The sequence below is a fragment of the Sminthopsis crassicaudata genome, chromosome 2, assembly GCF_048593235.1.
Source record: "Sminthopsis crassicaudata isolate SCR6 chromosome 2, ASM4859323v1, whole genome shotgun sequence".
NCBI classification, from domain to species: domain Eukaryota; kingdom Metazoa; phylum Chordata; class Mammalia; order Dasyuromorphia; family Dasyuridae; genus Sminthopsis; species Sminthopsis crassicaudata.
In genome coordinates, this window is record NC_133618.1 from 66,107,185 (window position 1) to 66,124,571 (window position 17,387).

Below are 17,387 nucleotides of genomic sequence, written 5' to 3' on the forward strand. Positions count from 1 at the left end.
TGATATAATGATAAAATAATTGTCTTGCTTCAAAAAATCAAAATAGAGAAGCACAGAGACTGCTATACAGCAGTGCAGATGTAGAAAAGAACTAAGGGGCAGGGAGATTTAGAAGTTTAATGATTTTGAAGATTTTAGAGGGTCAGAACTTTGAGAGAAGTATACTTGAAACAAGAATACTTATTAAAAGATGTTAAGTCAGTGGAACTGATGAGATGAGGGTTCTCTAGTTTACATATATACTTAGTACTTAATATGGTGATGTAATGATTCTTTAGTTCACATATATTTAGTATTCTGTAATGATATAATTGTAATAGGGTATTTAAGGGCTGAGGGGACTAGAGAAGAGACATTCCATTTTTGACCATCCTCTTGGTGACTTTCCTGCCTCCGGCACTCCTCCACTAAGATCACGACTGAGTTAGACTGTGACAGACACAGAGTGTAAAGGAGACATGAAGGAGACAATAAAGATCTTAGAATCTATTCCTGGCCATTCTCGTGGTGTTTATCCTCCTGAGACCAAAGCTCATCCAAAGGACCTCCAGAAAGCTAGCCCGAACATTACAAAGATAATGTTTGTGGTAGGGTAAATAGAGAATTATTGAATATTAGAATCAGATCTTGCAACTTTAGATTTCATCAATATAAAAGTTAAGAAATCTATGTAAGGTCTTACAACAATGTGGGAAGTAATAATTTATTATCATTATTTATTTTATTATGATTTTATTATCATTATTATTATTTATTTACTATATTATTATTATTATTATTATTATTAATTTGTATAACTATTTTATATACTTATAAACCCAGGATCATGTAAAAATATCTTGGACAAAAGGGATCATGACTGAAAAAAAGAAAAACTTAGGAAGCTCTACACTAAAGGAGTAGCAGAAGGAAAAGGACTGAATTTCTGATTAATAGTATGGGTTAATGTTTGACGTGCAGCTATCTCCCCATTAAGTCAGAAGGAGTTATGGAACAGCGCATTCAAAGTCTCTATGAACAACTTTGATGTCTATGAGACATAGGAGACACTGTAAAAGGATGGTCCAGCTTGGGATGCTTAATGCTATGCTCTATGAACAAAGGACAATTATACTATATCTAAGGAATACTCTTTGGGACGTTAATGCTGTGAAAGAGTAGTCATTAGAGATAAGTATTGTACAAGAGATGTATAAATTCAGAGAAATATTCATTTCAAATGTTGATATAGGTTATCTGTTCCGGACCTTTGGTAGAGTTTTCTGAGTTCTTATTGGTCTGATCTGCCATACTCAGACATATAGAAATTTACTCCAACATATTAATATCATTTTGTTCCTCTTCAAAAAGGATAATATCTAGTAATAATTTCCAAGGGACTTGAGTTTCTTGCTTCCATAACAGTAGATGATATCATATGGACTTACTAAAAATAGGAATGTCATATTGAATAACAGTACAGATTCAATTCATGTTAACTTCTAGAAGCTTGAATGAAAGGAAAGTGGTATTGTGAATAAGAAAATATGACCCAACAAACTTTGGATACTGAATGCATTTCTGCATCAAGCTTCAGAGTCATGCCACAAATCTGTTCTAATCATTCAACATTGTTTTGGGGGTGGGTGGGAAGGAGAATACCCTTTAGGGAATCAATTCTGTCACAACTGAAAGAGTACTTCTTAGAGATAAGAAATCTATATGTCAAATTGCTAACAGGTGATTGTGATTTCTCTCACTGCTTAATTAGTTTCTGCTATTTCAGTAAGGCCCTCTGGCCAAGAAGTCCAAAGTCAACCTCAATAACATTGCAATTCTCCTAATCTTCTGATACAATTTAGTGGAGTGATAGGGGCATGTGTGAAAATGACAAATGTCAATATGTTAAAGATTCAACAGGGAGAAATTTATATTCAGATTTCTAAGCCATATGGATGCTTTTGGCTGTTCCAAGTCCCTATTACCAGGGAAGTGATCAAAGTGTTTCAAAAGGTGTAAAAATGAATTAATCACTGTTTGTAAAATTCGCCAAGACTAGTATTGCAAACCATCATTTCTACTCCTTCACAAACTTTTATGTTAATCTCATTGAGAACACTGAGTTCTAAATAGCTATTTAATAGGATGTATGTTCTGAAAGTCTAGGCTTCAAGTAGTGACCCAGTACCAAACTATTCACACTCTGAGTTAAGTGGAGGGAGGATAATTACCAGTGAGCTCAATACAGGAAAATGAAGTTTCTTGAGACTCCTTTAGTAAGTCATTGTTTTTGGTTTTGTTTTTTGCTTTCTTGGAAGGAATGATTAAAAATAACATATATCTATACTATTCAAAATTATTTCTCAAAATAACTCTGAAGGAAAAAAATGGTTAATGGAGTTCAAAACAATGAATAATATCCTAATTGGATTAGAATGAACATTTCACATCTTTCAACATTATAACTATCTTTGCAGATTTTTGGGTTTTTGTCTCACAAAAAAGACAAGACTCTACTGGATCTTGACTTGCTTTTTCATTTAAAAAATAAACAGCTGGAGCACGTAATCTTAATCTCTACTATGTGTAGTTAGCAAAGCCTCTTCATTTGATAATCTTGGGCTAACATTTCCAATTAATCTTAGTGAATTGGAAATTGATATTTAGTCCTTCACAGTTTTGAAGAAGAAAAAACAATAGCTTCATCTTTTTTTTTTCTTCCATCCTATCCCATATCAATCGAAAAGAAAGTACCTGAAAATAATATTTCAGTAAGTAAATGTTATATTTAAAAGGAATTAAATATTATTCTCTATATGAGTGGGCTTAGGGATTGAATATATTTCTATAAATATATTGAAATAAAGATTATTTAAAATCATATTATGTTAAACCCCAAAGGAAAAAGAATAGAGAACATCAGGAAGCATGCCTCAAAAGAAAGCCTGATGGATTTGGAGCAAGAAGTAGTGGTTCAAATTTCAGGACACTACTTACATTATCTGCTTAGATCATGGACAAGTTCTTTTAACCTCTCTCACATTAATTTTCCTCAATTGAAAAACATAGATTTTAACATTACCTATCTTACAAGTTGTGAAAATAATTAGGTAATTCTATAAGAACTGCTTTATGATAAAACACAATATAAATTTGAGCTTTGATTACCACTTCCATTGCCACTGGGAGTTCAATTATCTGCCCTTTAGGTAAACTCAAATTAGATATCTAGAGCCCCAAATCATAGAATGGTCACATTGGAAGGGATTTTAGAAATCATTTAGCTTAATTTCCACATTTTGAAGAGAAGAATTTGATGTGAAGAGAGAATCTAACTTGATATTTTAGAAGTTATAAGGGAGTCAACATCTTAAGGAAAATGTCCGGGTTTATTTGGTATGCTTAGACATAACTATACAAAAAATATGTGAGCTGCTTCTTTGTTTTCAATTTCACAAAATTCTCTGCCATATGCCTCTCTTCGAAGTAAAACTTTTAGTTTGAATTATATAATGAGTAGTTAATATTAGGCATCATTTGAACTCAACTGCAAAGGTATAATGAAACCCTGATTCAATATCTATTATAAATGATGAACTCAACTTTTATACCTCCAAAAGTGAGGATCTCACCACCTATTGAAGCAGCCCAACTAATTCTTAAATAATCCTCACTGATAAGGAGCACAGATCAAATTCTGATGCTGCCACTTAGCACCTGTTTAATCTTTGTGTAAATCATATCTCTTTTGAGCTCAGTCTCCTTTTACAATTAAGTAATTAAGTAATTGGACTAGATGATTTAAATTATTCCTTCCATATCTAAACCAATAGTTCTACAAAAAAAATAGTATAGTAGTAAAAATAATAGTAGTAAATTACATGTGTACTATATTTCTCCAAATATATATATATATAAAAAAACATCATTTTCAAGAATATCGAGCTGATTTGCTTTTATTATACTTACATATGACCTCATTCTTCTGACTTAAAGTCCAATGTATTCTCCACTAAGTGCATTCATGCTCCTTTGCAAAGTGTTTTTATATGGAGAATATATGATTAAATTATCATTGCAATTGACAGTGGAATTATTAGAAAGGATAGAACTCTGTTGTTTTTAAGATTGATTTCTGATGCTTTTGGTCTTAAAATTCAGACCAAATTAAACCTGTATGATTTTTGAAGTGCACATCTATATTGTGTAGTTTTTTGTTTGTTTGTTTGTTTGTTTTCTGGAAATCTCTTTGATTTGGCCATCTATGCCTTCAAGAATGTGTCAGTCTGGTACAACCATGTGTCCTGTGCATATCTCCTTACTTCAGATGGTCTGCATGATAAAGCTGATTTTGCTATCTTCCTAATTAATAAGAATTCATTTGGAAAGGTTGAAGGGATCTATAACAAAAAGATTGATTTTGAACTGTTACATATGATTATATATCTCTTATATTTAAATAACCAATGAGATTAAGATATACCATTTTGTATTCTCTCATTTAGAAATCAATGTCTTAAAAGTTATTCAACCAGCATCGTTCTGAACATTGCTAGTGATGAGACTGGCAAAATTCAGGTGAAAGATGCTTTTTGTACTTTGAAACCTCAAACATTCTGGGAAGTTTAGTTACTATTGTAGAGTAAAACATAATCTAATTCAGGTAAATCAGGTAAATTCAAACCTATTATGATACTATATTCAGATAAATTTGAATGGAGGTACATCCTTTTTTTTTTTTTTTTTTTTTTTTTTTTTTTTTTTTTTTTTTTTTTTTTTTTTAATTGTCCAAGGCAGGAAATGTTCTGGATAGAGAAGGAAAAGTGACAACTTAAATCACTGCCTTCCCCCTCATTAAAATAGATCCACCACTCATTAAAATATTTATTCTCTCATTAATTGTTAGAGTTGATTTCTGCCTGTGGGAAATATCTACTCTTCCAAGGACATTTAAGCATAAAGATGTTTCCATGATTTTTCTTTCAGTTTATGAGAGAAAGCCAAGTAATCTTATTAATTATTTACTAGTCACAATTAACAAAATATTAATTACTCAGAGATTGTCTCTATAATGTTATATTACATGCACTTTCATTCTTTAAAGTCAAAGCTACTATATTCTGGATAATCCTGATAATGATTATTTTATGTCTGAATTGTTTTCTATCCATATGCAGTATTTTCTCCTTGATCTTAGAATTCTGAGATTTATCTATGACTCTTTGGCATTTTCATTTTGAAGTCTCTTTCACAAGGTGATCTGTGGATTCTTTGATTTATTTTCTTTATTTTATCCTCTAATTCTAGGACATCAGGGAAGTTTCATTGATGATTTTTTGAAAGATTTTATATTGGCTCTTTTTTTTTTTTTTTTTTTTTTCATTATGGTTTTCAGGTAGTCCAAAAAATCTGAGATTGAATCCCCTGGATCTATTTTCCAGATCAGCTCATTTTACAAAGAGGTATTTTACTTTAGGTTCTATTTTTATTTTGTTTTTTGGTTTTGTTTGACCGACTTTTGAAATCTCATTGTGTCTTTCACATTTGTTCTATTTTCTTATTTAGTTAATTATTTTTTCATTTAGCTATTTTACTTCCTTTTGCATTTGGCCAATTGAACTTTTAAATGAGTTGTCTTGTTCATAGGATTTTTCTTTCTACTTTACCAATTTTTTTTTTTTATTTATTCCCTTTTTCATTTAACCAATTGAGTTTTTCAAAAAGTTGTTTTTTCCCCTTCATTTTGAAAAATCTATTTTAAGTAATTTTCTTCAGATAATTTCTGTTTCCTCCAGCAAATCTCTCCTTTCCTCTCTCCAATTTTTTTTCTAAATATTTTAAGATTTGTTTTAGTTATTCCAAGAGAGTGTTTTAAGTTAGAGAGCAACTCATATCACCTGTTGAGTCTTCATCTGCTTACATTTTGCCTTTATTGCCCTCAAGATTTGAGATTTATTCTTCTCTGTTTCCATAAGTTATCTATGACCAGCATACTTTTTGCCTTTTTACTCATTTTTAAAGGTTAAGGCATATTTATAAGACAACCAGTAGGTTATACCAAGCTTCATACCAACAGTGGCTTCATACTGCCCTTGGGCCAGTACTACCATTTTCTTTCCAATGCTAGATGTGGGTATAGTCAAGTTCCATATTACACTAGAGTTTAATGTATTTGTCTTCTGTAGTTGCATTGGGTGTCTCACAGCTAGTTTGCTGATCCACTTGCTTCTGAACCAGGACGGAATAGTTAACACTGTTGTATTTTGGCTTACTCCTTTCCAGTAGATTCCTCCAACACACCAGAGGACTCTCCATGCTGTACCTGCACTGGATCACCCACCAACTCTGTCAGATTGAAGCAGACTTTTCCTGAAGTTATTCCAAATTATCTTCTGCTGGAATTTATTACATTCTAAATATGTGTTGGTTCTATCACTCCAAAACCCATTCAGTGCCTTTATGTGGTTTGTTATGAGAAGCCAGAAAGAGTTCATGCAAAGACTTGTCTATTTCCTACCATATTGCTTTCACCTCTCCCGCCATCTAATGTAAGTCTTACCAGTGTCTTCCTACAAATTTACAAGAAGGGATTTTTCTAATATTATTAGGGACTTTCTCAATTTTTTTTCTTAAAACTCATGAGGACCCAAAGGAGTAAATGTGTGATTCAACAAATATTTCTCCTATTGATTCTGAAACCAGATCATTTTCTGTTTCAGTCATTTAATTTACTGATGGTCTCCTTTTCTCTGGCATGTTCTCATAATCATAGTTTATAATGTAATACTGCCTCATCAAAAGCAACATGTTCTTTTACATTATCCTGCATTTTAGGCCAATATTTAATTTTTCAAAAACATCAATAATATAAAATTGAAGACATAAAACATCAAAATAATATTAGTCATAAAATGCTAATCTTTTTTTTCCCGCAGAGATTCCATGCAAATAAAGCTCATTTTCCCCTGATGTGAAAAAGTCAAAGCACTTTTGAATTGCATAGTTGAAGGTGCTCTGTCTTGGGTGACCAATATTTAAGTATTAAATGAATATAATTGAATTTCCTTCCTCACATAATAAATAGGTTTTTGAGAAAAGCACTTTGCATTTCTGAAAAACATTTTAGAAATATTATTATTAAAAGAAGCAAAACATGAATACAAATAATTATCCTACCAGGTAGTATAAGGTGAGTATCCTATTATTAATAAAAATAGATAATACAATATTACACAAGGAGTATGTAAATGTTGATTGGAATAAAGATAAAAAGTCTCATATGGGATATTGCAGTGGGATTGTAGGTTCAATCTTAGAAGAGGATGATGGGGGGGGGGCAAAGCCAAGATGGCGGAGAAGATACACGCGAATTTGTAAGCTCCCTTCTTCTCTCGATACCAATTAGTTAAATCAGCCTCAAAAATAATGCTGGACTGATAGAAATCACAAGGATTGGAAGCACAATGTACCAGCTGAAGAGAATCTTGAGTTTCAACAGAAAAGGTCAGTTCCAAGGGGAGGAAGAAAAAAGTCCAGCACAGACAGTTAGGTGCTAGCACACTGTGCCAATCGGGCTGGGGAGAATTCTGAGATCAGAGAAGCCACTGAGATAGAGGAATCTGGCACAGGTTGTTAGTTCTTCTCTGCTTTTAAAACAGCAGTTCAGAAGGGAAATCAAGCCACTTTAAAATATAAAGCCAGATACTAGAACCACCCCAATCTGGAAGTGACCTAACAGATCTCAGCAAGGCTGTGCAGCCACTTTCTGCTGTCCAGGCTTCACCTTGGGATAGTTAAGAGCCTGAACAGTGGGGATACAACCTGAGGAAACATCTAATCCACATAGTGCTGGGCTTGGCAGGAGGCTGTGGAACTCAGCCACAGAAGTCCCAGAGAAGTGGAACCTTTGAAATAGGGACTGCAGTTTCCGGACAGACACTTCCAGTAGCACAGGGGCTTTTCACTTCAGCTGCTGATATCCATGCCCCACTGGACGCATTGGCTGGGCTTTGTGTCGCCTTTACTGTTCAGTCTTAAACCTCAGGGAAGTCACTAGGACACACAGCAGGGTCCTTCTCTGAGGTACTTCCACGGGGGGGGAAGGTATATCTCTCCTAGAGCTATCTCTTAGCTTAGACACAGGAGCCTCTGTATCCATCCAGTCTGGGAGGAAACTGGTAAAGAAAAAAATAAATGAAGTTCTTACCCAAAGGGCAGACCCCAAAAGGTTTTTAACCATGAATAAAATGCTGAAGAGAACCGTTGATTCCTCCTACACAGAGAAAGAGCAGGTATCCAATCCCAAGGAAGTTAATACCAGAGAGTCTGCAGATAACAGCCTAAAAGGACACGATACCTGCCCCCCATCACATAACTCTCTCCAACTCTTGTTGGACTATTAAAAACTTAAGAGAGTTTGAAGAAAAATGGGGAAAGGAAAGAGAAGCTATGATAGAGAATAACACCGTTCTGAAATTTGAATTGGAAAAAATAAAGAATTCACAAGAGATGCAGGGAAACAAAATTTGTGAATTAGAAAAGGTTAAAAAAAATCACAGAAAAGTAGGATTTCTGAATTGGAAAAAGAAAATAACTCTTTTAAAAAAATAGGGAAATGGAAAAAAATCCAATTGAGCAAAATAATTCATTTAAAAACTCAATTGGGCATATACAAAAACAACTAAAAAATGTGAATGAAGAAAATAACTCATTAAAAATCAAGACAGAACAAATGGAAATGAATGATTCATTGAGAACCCATGAATCAGTCAAACAAAACAAAATTAAAAAAAAAAAAATGAAAAGCTGGAGAATAACGTCAAATACTTACTGGGAAAATCTATTGACCTGGAAAAAAGATCTAGGAGAGATAATGTGAGGATCATTGGACTTCCCGAAAACTATGACCAAAAAAAGAGCCTAGATTCTATTTTACAGGAAATCATCAAAGAGAACTGTCCAGAGAAAACAGAAACAGAAGGGAAAATAGGCATTGAAAGAATTCATTGAATACTTTCTGAAAAAGACCATAAAAAAAGAACTCAATGGAATATTCTGGCTAAGCTGCAGAACTACCAAACAAAGGGAAAAAAATATTGCAAGCAGCTAGAAAAAATCAATTCAAATATCAAGATGCCACAATAAAGGTCACTCAAGATCAGGCTGCCTCCACATTAAAAGATAGAAGGGACTGGAACCTGATATTCCAAAAGGCAAAAGATCAAGGATTGCAACCAAGAATAAACTATCCAACTAAATTTAGCATTTTCTTCCATGGAAGAAGATGGTCATTCAATGAAACAGAGGAATTCAATTTGTTTCTAAGAAAAAAACCAGACTTAAACAAAATATTTGATCTACATCCACAAGACAGAAGAGAAACAGAAAAAAGGTAAAAAGAACTCTTGAGAACTGTATATCTGCTGTGGATATATAGAAAGTCCGCATGGATAATGTGATTTTACTGATTAAAAAAGGGGGGAGTAGTAAAGGGAAGGGGGTAGTATCAGAAAAAGTGTAAGGAGTAATAAAAAGAGGGAAACTACATCCCAGGCAGAGGAATAGAAAAACATACCACATCTGAGAGAATTTAGAGAGGGGGTGAAACACCATGTGAATCTTACTCTCATCAGAAGAGGCTCAAAGAGTAAATAATTGACATATTTGTTTTTCAGAGAATACTCTCTCACCTCATTAAAAGGGGGAGAGGAAAAGGAAAAAGGAAAAGGGGAAAAGGGAAGGGTACAAGAAAAGGGAAGGGATTTGGAAGGAGAGGGAGGGATACTGAAAAGGGAGGGCTGCGTGTCACAAGTGGGGTCTATAAATTAAATATTGTGGAAGGGGTTCAGGGAGGTCAATGGAAAAAAGCATAATCTGGGGATAATATGATGGCAGAAATACAGAATTAGTAATTTTAACTGTAAATGTGAATGGGATGAACTCTCCCATCAAACAGAGATGGATAGCAGACTGGATCAAAAGTCAGAATCCTACAATATGTTGTTTACAGGAAACACACTTAAAGCAGGGAGATACATAGAGTAAAGGTAAAAGGTTGGAGCAGAATCTATTATGCTTCAGGTAAAGCCAAAAAAGCAGGGGTAGCCATCCTTATCTCAGATCAAGAAAAAGCAGAAGTTGATCTAATTAAAAGAGATAAGGAAGGAAACTATATCCTGCTAAAAGGTAGCATAAACAATGAAGCCATATCAATACTAAAAATATATGCACCAAGTGGTATAGCATCTAACTTTCTAAAGGAAAAGTTAAGAGAGTTGCAAGAAGAAATACACAGCAAAACTATAATAGTGGGAGATCTTAACCTTGAACTCTCAGATTTAGACAAATCAAACCACAAAACAAATAAGAAAGAAATTTATAAAGTAAATAGAACATTAGAAAAACTAGGTATGATAGACCTTTGGAGAAAACTGAAAGGGGATAGAAAGGAATATACTTTCTTCTAAGCAGTTCATGGATCCTATACAAAAATTGACCATATATTACAACATAAATATTTCAAAAATAAATGCAGGAAGGCAGAAATAATAAATGCCTTTTTCTCAGATAACAATGCAAAAAACTACATTCAATAAGAAGTTAGGGGTAAATAGACCAAAAAGTAATTGGAAACTGAATAATCTCATCTTAAAGAATGACTGGGTGAAATGTAAATTATAGAAACAATTAATAATTTCACCCAAGATAATGACAATGATGAGACATCATACCAAAAATCTGTGGGATGCAGCTAAAGCGGTAATAAGGGGAAATTTTATATCTTTAGAGGCTTATATGAACAAAATAGAGAAAGAGAAGATTAATGAATTGCGGCTGAAACTTAAAAAGCTAGAAAAAGACCAAATTAAAAACCTCCAATCAAATACAAAATTTGAAATACAAAAATTGAAAGGAGAAATCAATAATATTGAAAGTTAAAAAACAAAAAGAACAACTATTGAATTAATAAATAAAACCAAGAGTTGGTTTTATGAAAAAGCCATTAAAATAGATAAAACTTTGGTAAATCTGATCAGAAAAAGGAAAGAGGAAAATCAAATTGTTAGTCTTACAAATGAAAAGGGGGATCTTTCCACAAATGAAGAGGAAAATAGAGAAATAATAAGGAATTACCTTGCCCAACTTTATGCCAATACATTTGATAACTTAAGTGAAATGGATGACTTCCTCCAAAAATATAGGCTTCCTAGATTAAAAGAGGAGATAAATTGCTTAAATACTCCCATTTCAGAAAAAGAAATAGAACAAGCTATTAATCAACTCCCCAAGAAAAAAATCCCTAGGACCAGATGGATTTACATGTGCATTCTACAAAACATTTAAAGAACAATTAGCCCCAATGTTATATAAACTATTTGAAAAAATAAAGGATGAAGGAGTCCTACCAAACTCCATTTACGACACAGACATGGTACTGATACCTCAACCAGGTAGATGGAAAACTGAGAAAGAAAAGTATAGACCAATTTCCTTAATGAATATTGATGCTAAAATTTTAAATAAGATATTAGCAAAAAGACTTCAGAAAATCATCTCCAGGATAATACACTATGATCAAATAGGATTTATACCAGGAATGCAGGACTGGTTTAATATTAGGAAAACTATTAGTATAATTGACTATCTTAATAATCAAAGTAATATAAACCATAACATGATCTCAATAGATGCAGAAAAAGCATTTGATAAAATCCAACATCCATTCCTACTAAAAACACTTGAGAGTATAGGAATAAATGGACTATAACTTAGCATATTCAGGAGCATATGTTTACAACCTTCTGTAAGCATAATATGTAATGGAGATAAACTGGAACCTTTCCCAGTAAGATCAGGAATGAAACAAGTTTGCCCACTATCACCATTACTATTCTGTATAGTACTAGAAAAGTTAGCCTCGGTAATAAGAGCCGAGAAAGAGATTCAAGGAATTAGAGTAGGAAATGAGGAAATCAAACTGTAATTCTTTGCAAATGATATGTTGGTACACTTAGAGAACCCTAAAGACTCTGCTAAAAAGCTATTAGAAATAATTCTGAATTTTAGCAAACTTGCAGGATACAAATAAATCCACATAAATCCTCAGCATTTTTTTATATCACCAACAAAATGCAACAGCAAGAGATACAAAGAGAAATTCCATTCCAAACAAATGTTGAGAGTATAAAATATTTGGGAATCCATCTACCAAAGAATAGTCAGGATTTATATGAGTAAAATAAAAAACACTTGTCACAAAAATAAAGTCAGATTTAAATAATTGGAAAAACATTCAGTGCTCTTTGATAGGCCGAGCGAATATAATAAAGATGACACTACTCCCCAAACTAATCTATTTATTTAGTGCTATACCAGTCAGACTCCCAAGAAATTATTTTAATAACCTAGAAAAAATAACAACAAAATTCATATGGAAGAATAAAAGGTCGAGAATTGCAAGGGAACTAATGAAAAAAAAATTCAGATGAAGATGATCTAGGTGTATCTGATCTAAAGCTATATTATATAGCAGCAGTCACCAAAATCATTGGTATTGGCTAAGAAATAGACCAGTAGATCAGTGGAACAGATTAGGTACAAAAGACAAAAAAGGGTACATCTATAGCAATCTAGCCTTTGACAAACCCAAAGATACCAACATTAGGGATAAAAATTCATTATTTGGAAAAAAATGTTGGGAAAACTGGAAATTAGTATGGCAGAAATTAGATATGGATCCACACTTAACACCCTATATCAAGATAAGATCAAAATGGGTCCATGATTTAGGCATAAAGAATGAGATCATAAATAGTTTAGAGGAACAGAGAATAGTCTATCTCTCAGACCTGTGGAGGAGGAAGGAATTTATGACCAGAGGAGAACTAGAGATCATTATTGATCACAAAATAGAAGATTTTGATTACATCAAACTAAAAAGTTTCTGTACAAACAATACTAATGCAAACAAGATTAGAAGGGAAGTAACAAATTGGGAAAATATTTTTACAGTTAATGGTTCAGATAAAGGTCTCATTTCGATAATATATAGAGAACTGACCCTAATTTATAAGAAATCAAACCATTCTCCAATTGATAAATGGTCAAAGGATATGAACAGACAATACTCAGATGATGATATTGAAATTATATCCACTCAAAGAGACATATATGTGCCAAAATGTTTGTGGCAGCTCTTTTTGTTGTAGCTAGAAACTGGAAGATGAATGGATGTCCATCAGTTGGAGAATGGTTGGGTAAATTATGTTATATGAAGGTTAAGGAATATTATTACTCTGTAAGAAATGACCAGCAGGACAAATACAGAGAGGTTTGGAAAGACTTACATCAACTGATGCTGAGTGAAATGAATAGAACCAGAAGATTGCTGTGCACTTCAATGCTGTATGAAGATGTATTCTGATGGAAGTGGATATCTTCAACATAAAGAAGATCCAGCTCACTTAAGTTGATCAATGATGTACAGAAACAACTTCACCAAGAGAAGGAACACTGTGAAGTGAATGTAAATTGTTAGCACTACTGTGTATCTACCAGGTTACTTATACCTTAGGAATTTAATACTTAACGTGCAACAAGAAAATTGGATTTACACACATATATTGTAACTAGATTATACTTTAACACTTGTAAAATGTATCGGATTGCCTGTCATCTAGGGGAGGGAGGGGATAATTTGGAAAAATTAATACAAGGGATAATGTTATAAAAATATTCATGCATATATATTGTCAAAAAATGTATAATTATAAAATAAAAAAGAGGTTTTGTCAAAGGATAATTATAATAAAATGGTTATCTTCTTTAAAGGAAGTTTCTTTTCAATCATTGGTTTGGGATTTATCTAGACTTTGAAAGTAACAAGGCTCTGCTAGGGCCCCACAAACAATGATCCTATATGTCAAGAAATTATCAAAAACGACTACACCAGTATTCTCAAGTCAGAAAGTAAAATAGAAATTAAAAAAAAAAAAAAAAATATATATATATATATATATATATATATATAATCACCATCAGAAAGAGAATCCAAAATAAAATCTCTAAGGGATAGTCAAATCCACATATCCCAGATGAAGGGGAAAAGAGTAAAAGCAGCTAAAAGGAAATAATACAAATATCAGGGAGCCACAAATAAGATTGTATAAGATTTAACAGAATCTGTATGAAGCGGTTGGAAGGCTTGGAATATGATATTTCAGATAGCAAAAGATCTGGGATTACAACCACTAAGCAAAAAAAAAATGAGATTAATCTGTCAATTAAAAAATGGATCTTTAATTAAATAGAGGATTTTCAAATATTACTGATGAAAAGACCAAAGCCAAATAAATAATTTGGCTTTCAAATACAAAACTGAGGAGAAGCATAAAAATTGTCTGGAAAAGAAAATTCATAAGAGCTTCAATAAGGTTAAATTGTTTATTTTCCATTTGGGAATATAGTACATTACTTCTTAACTTTTATCATTATTAGTGCAATAAAAATAATTTTATAAAGCAGGACATGGAAATAAGTCAATTATTTGTGATGATTCAAAGAAATTGAAAGTTGAGAAAGATAGTACCCTGAAAAGAAATAAGAAAAAAAGGGTTGAAAAAATTAACTTGCATAGAAGATGCAACAAAGAAAAACCTTTTTAAAGTGGAGGAGATCTTAGGGGGAGGGGGAAGGCAACAGTTGGATATTAGTCAAATTTAAATTGATTCAAAAATGGAATGTGTGTGTTTGTGTATGTTTGTTTGTGTGTGTGTGTATGTGTGTGTGTGTTTAAATAACAGAAATAACCAAAAGGGTAAAGGAGAAGAATTGGGCAAATCAAAAAAGAAGTGATAAAGGAAAGGCAGAAAAAAGAAAGTAATGGTCAAAATCAAAATAGATATTAGAAGAGGGACAATATAGAAAGAGAAAAAGATAAACAGGAGAAAATAGGCGTTGGGGAGTGCAAATTTAGTTATTACAGTTTTGAATGTGAATGGGATAGAACTCATAAAACATAAATGTTTAGTAGAATGAATTAAAAATCAGAATATAATTTTGTAATAGAGAAATGTGATACACTTTTAGTAGAGAGGCAGAGCTAAAAAGTGTTGGAATAGAATCTATTATATCTCAGTTGAGGTAAAAAAACATAGGGGTAAGAAATCATAGTTTCACATAAAGCAAAAGCAAAAGTTAAAATTAGACCTAATTCAAAGAAGTAAGCAGAGAAGCTACATATTTTAAAAAGCATCATATACAAGGAAGTAATATCAATGCTAAATATGCATATACATCAAATAGTATGGCATTCAAATTCTTAAAGGAAAAGTTAAATAAATTACAGGAGAAAATAGTAAAACTATGCCACTTGGATATATTAAGTTTCTACCTTAAAAAAAAAAAAAAAAAAAAAAAAAAAAAAAAAGAATACTGATGAACTCTGAATGAAGATTAAAGGATACTTTTTTCTTTTTTTTCTTGTTTTATTTTTCTTTGTGTGTTTTCTTTTGCATGATATATAACATAGAAATGTGTTTTGCCTTACTTCATATGTATAGACAATATTAAATTACTTGCCTTCTCAAAGACATCAAAGGGGTGGGATACAGAAAGAGAATTTGAAACTCAATTTTTTTTTCCAAAAATGACAACATATTTTTGTAAGTAATTGGAAATAATTTAATGAAATTAATTTAAAAATGTATACATATATATATATATATATATATATGTTCATATCCTCTGGGCAAAACCTCTTAAAAAACTAAAGTACTTTTTCACAGACACCCAATTATTCAATTTTATCTTGGTCTTAAATTCAGATCTATTTTCGAAGAAAATCATTTTTATTATTTTATTTATTATTTTGATTATACATATACATTATTTTTTAAATTATACATTTCTTTATGATCATATTAGGAGAACAAGAATTAAAACAACAGGAAAATCTGTGAGAAAAAAATGGAAGATAGCTTTGTTGATCCACATTCATTCTCAATAATTCTCTCTCTGGATATAGATGGCATTTTCTATCCAAGTTTAATGGGATTGCATTGATCACTGAAACACTAAGAAGAACCAAGTATTTCACAATTAATCATCACACAGTTTTATTGTTACTGTGTACACTGTGTTTCTGGTTCTACTTGTTTCATTCAGCATGAATTCATATTATTATTTCCAGGCCTTTCTAAAATCTGCTTGTTCCTCATTTTTTATAGAATAATAACATACCATTATCTTCATAAAACACAATTTGTTTAGCCATTCCACATCTATTCACTTTCCAATTCTTTGCCATTACAAAAAGCTCTGCTACAAACTGTTTTGCACATATAGATCCTTTAACCTCCTTTATTATTTCCTTGTGATCCCATTACAGTAGTGACAATGCTGCATCAAAGGGCATACACAATTTTATAGGCCTTTGGGCATAATTCCAAATTGTTCTCCACAGGGTTTGGATCATTTCATAACCTTACTAACAATGCATCTTTGCCTCAGTTTTCCCACATCCCCTTCAACATTTATAATTTTATTTTCCTGTCATCTTATATACATAGAGATGTATGAGGTAATATTTTAAGATTATTTTAATTTTTATTTCTGTAATCAGTAATGATTTAGATCATTTTTCAAATGATTATAGATAGCTTCAATCATCTGAAAATTGCCTAATCATTTCTTTTGACCATTTTTTTTTCATTAAAAATTTTTATTTATGTATGCATGGGTAATTTTACTATGTTGACAATTGCCAAACCTTTTGTTCTAATTTTCCCCCTCCTTCCCCCACCCCAGATGGCAGGTTGACCAATACATATTAAATATGTTGTATTACATATGTTGTATTAAATACATATTAAATATTATTAATATATTAAATACATATTAAATAGGCTAATTGTACGCTATTTCAAAGCCTGATTCTTTAAGAATCGGACTTTGAAATAGTGTACAAGTAGCCTGTGAAGGAAATCCAAAATTCAGGCAGACAAAAATAAAGGGATTGGGAGGTCTATGTAGTGCTTCATAGTCATTTCCCAGAGTTTTGTTTTTTTTTTTTTTTTTTTTTTGTTTTTGCTGGTTGTAGCTGTTTCAGTTCATTACTGCTCTAATGGAACTGATTTGGCTCATCTCATTGTGGAAAATGGTCACATCCATCAGAATTGATCATCATATAGTGTTGTTGTTGAAGTATACAACTATCTCCTGGTCCTGCTCATTTCACTAAGGATCAGTTCATGTAAGTCTCTCCAGGTCTTTCTGAAATCATCCTGTTGTTGACCATTTATTAATTAGAGAATGGCTTGTATTTTTTTTATAAATTTGAGAATTCTCTATATACTTTAGAAATGAGGCCTTTATTCAGAATCCTTGGATTTATTTTTTCTCAGTAGAAA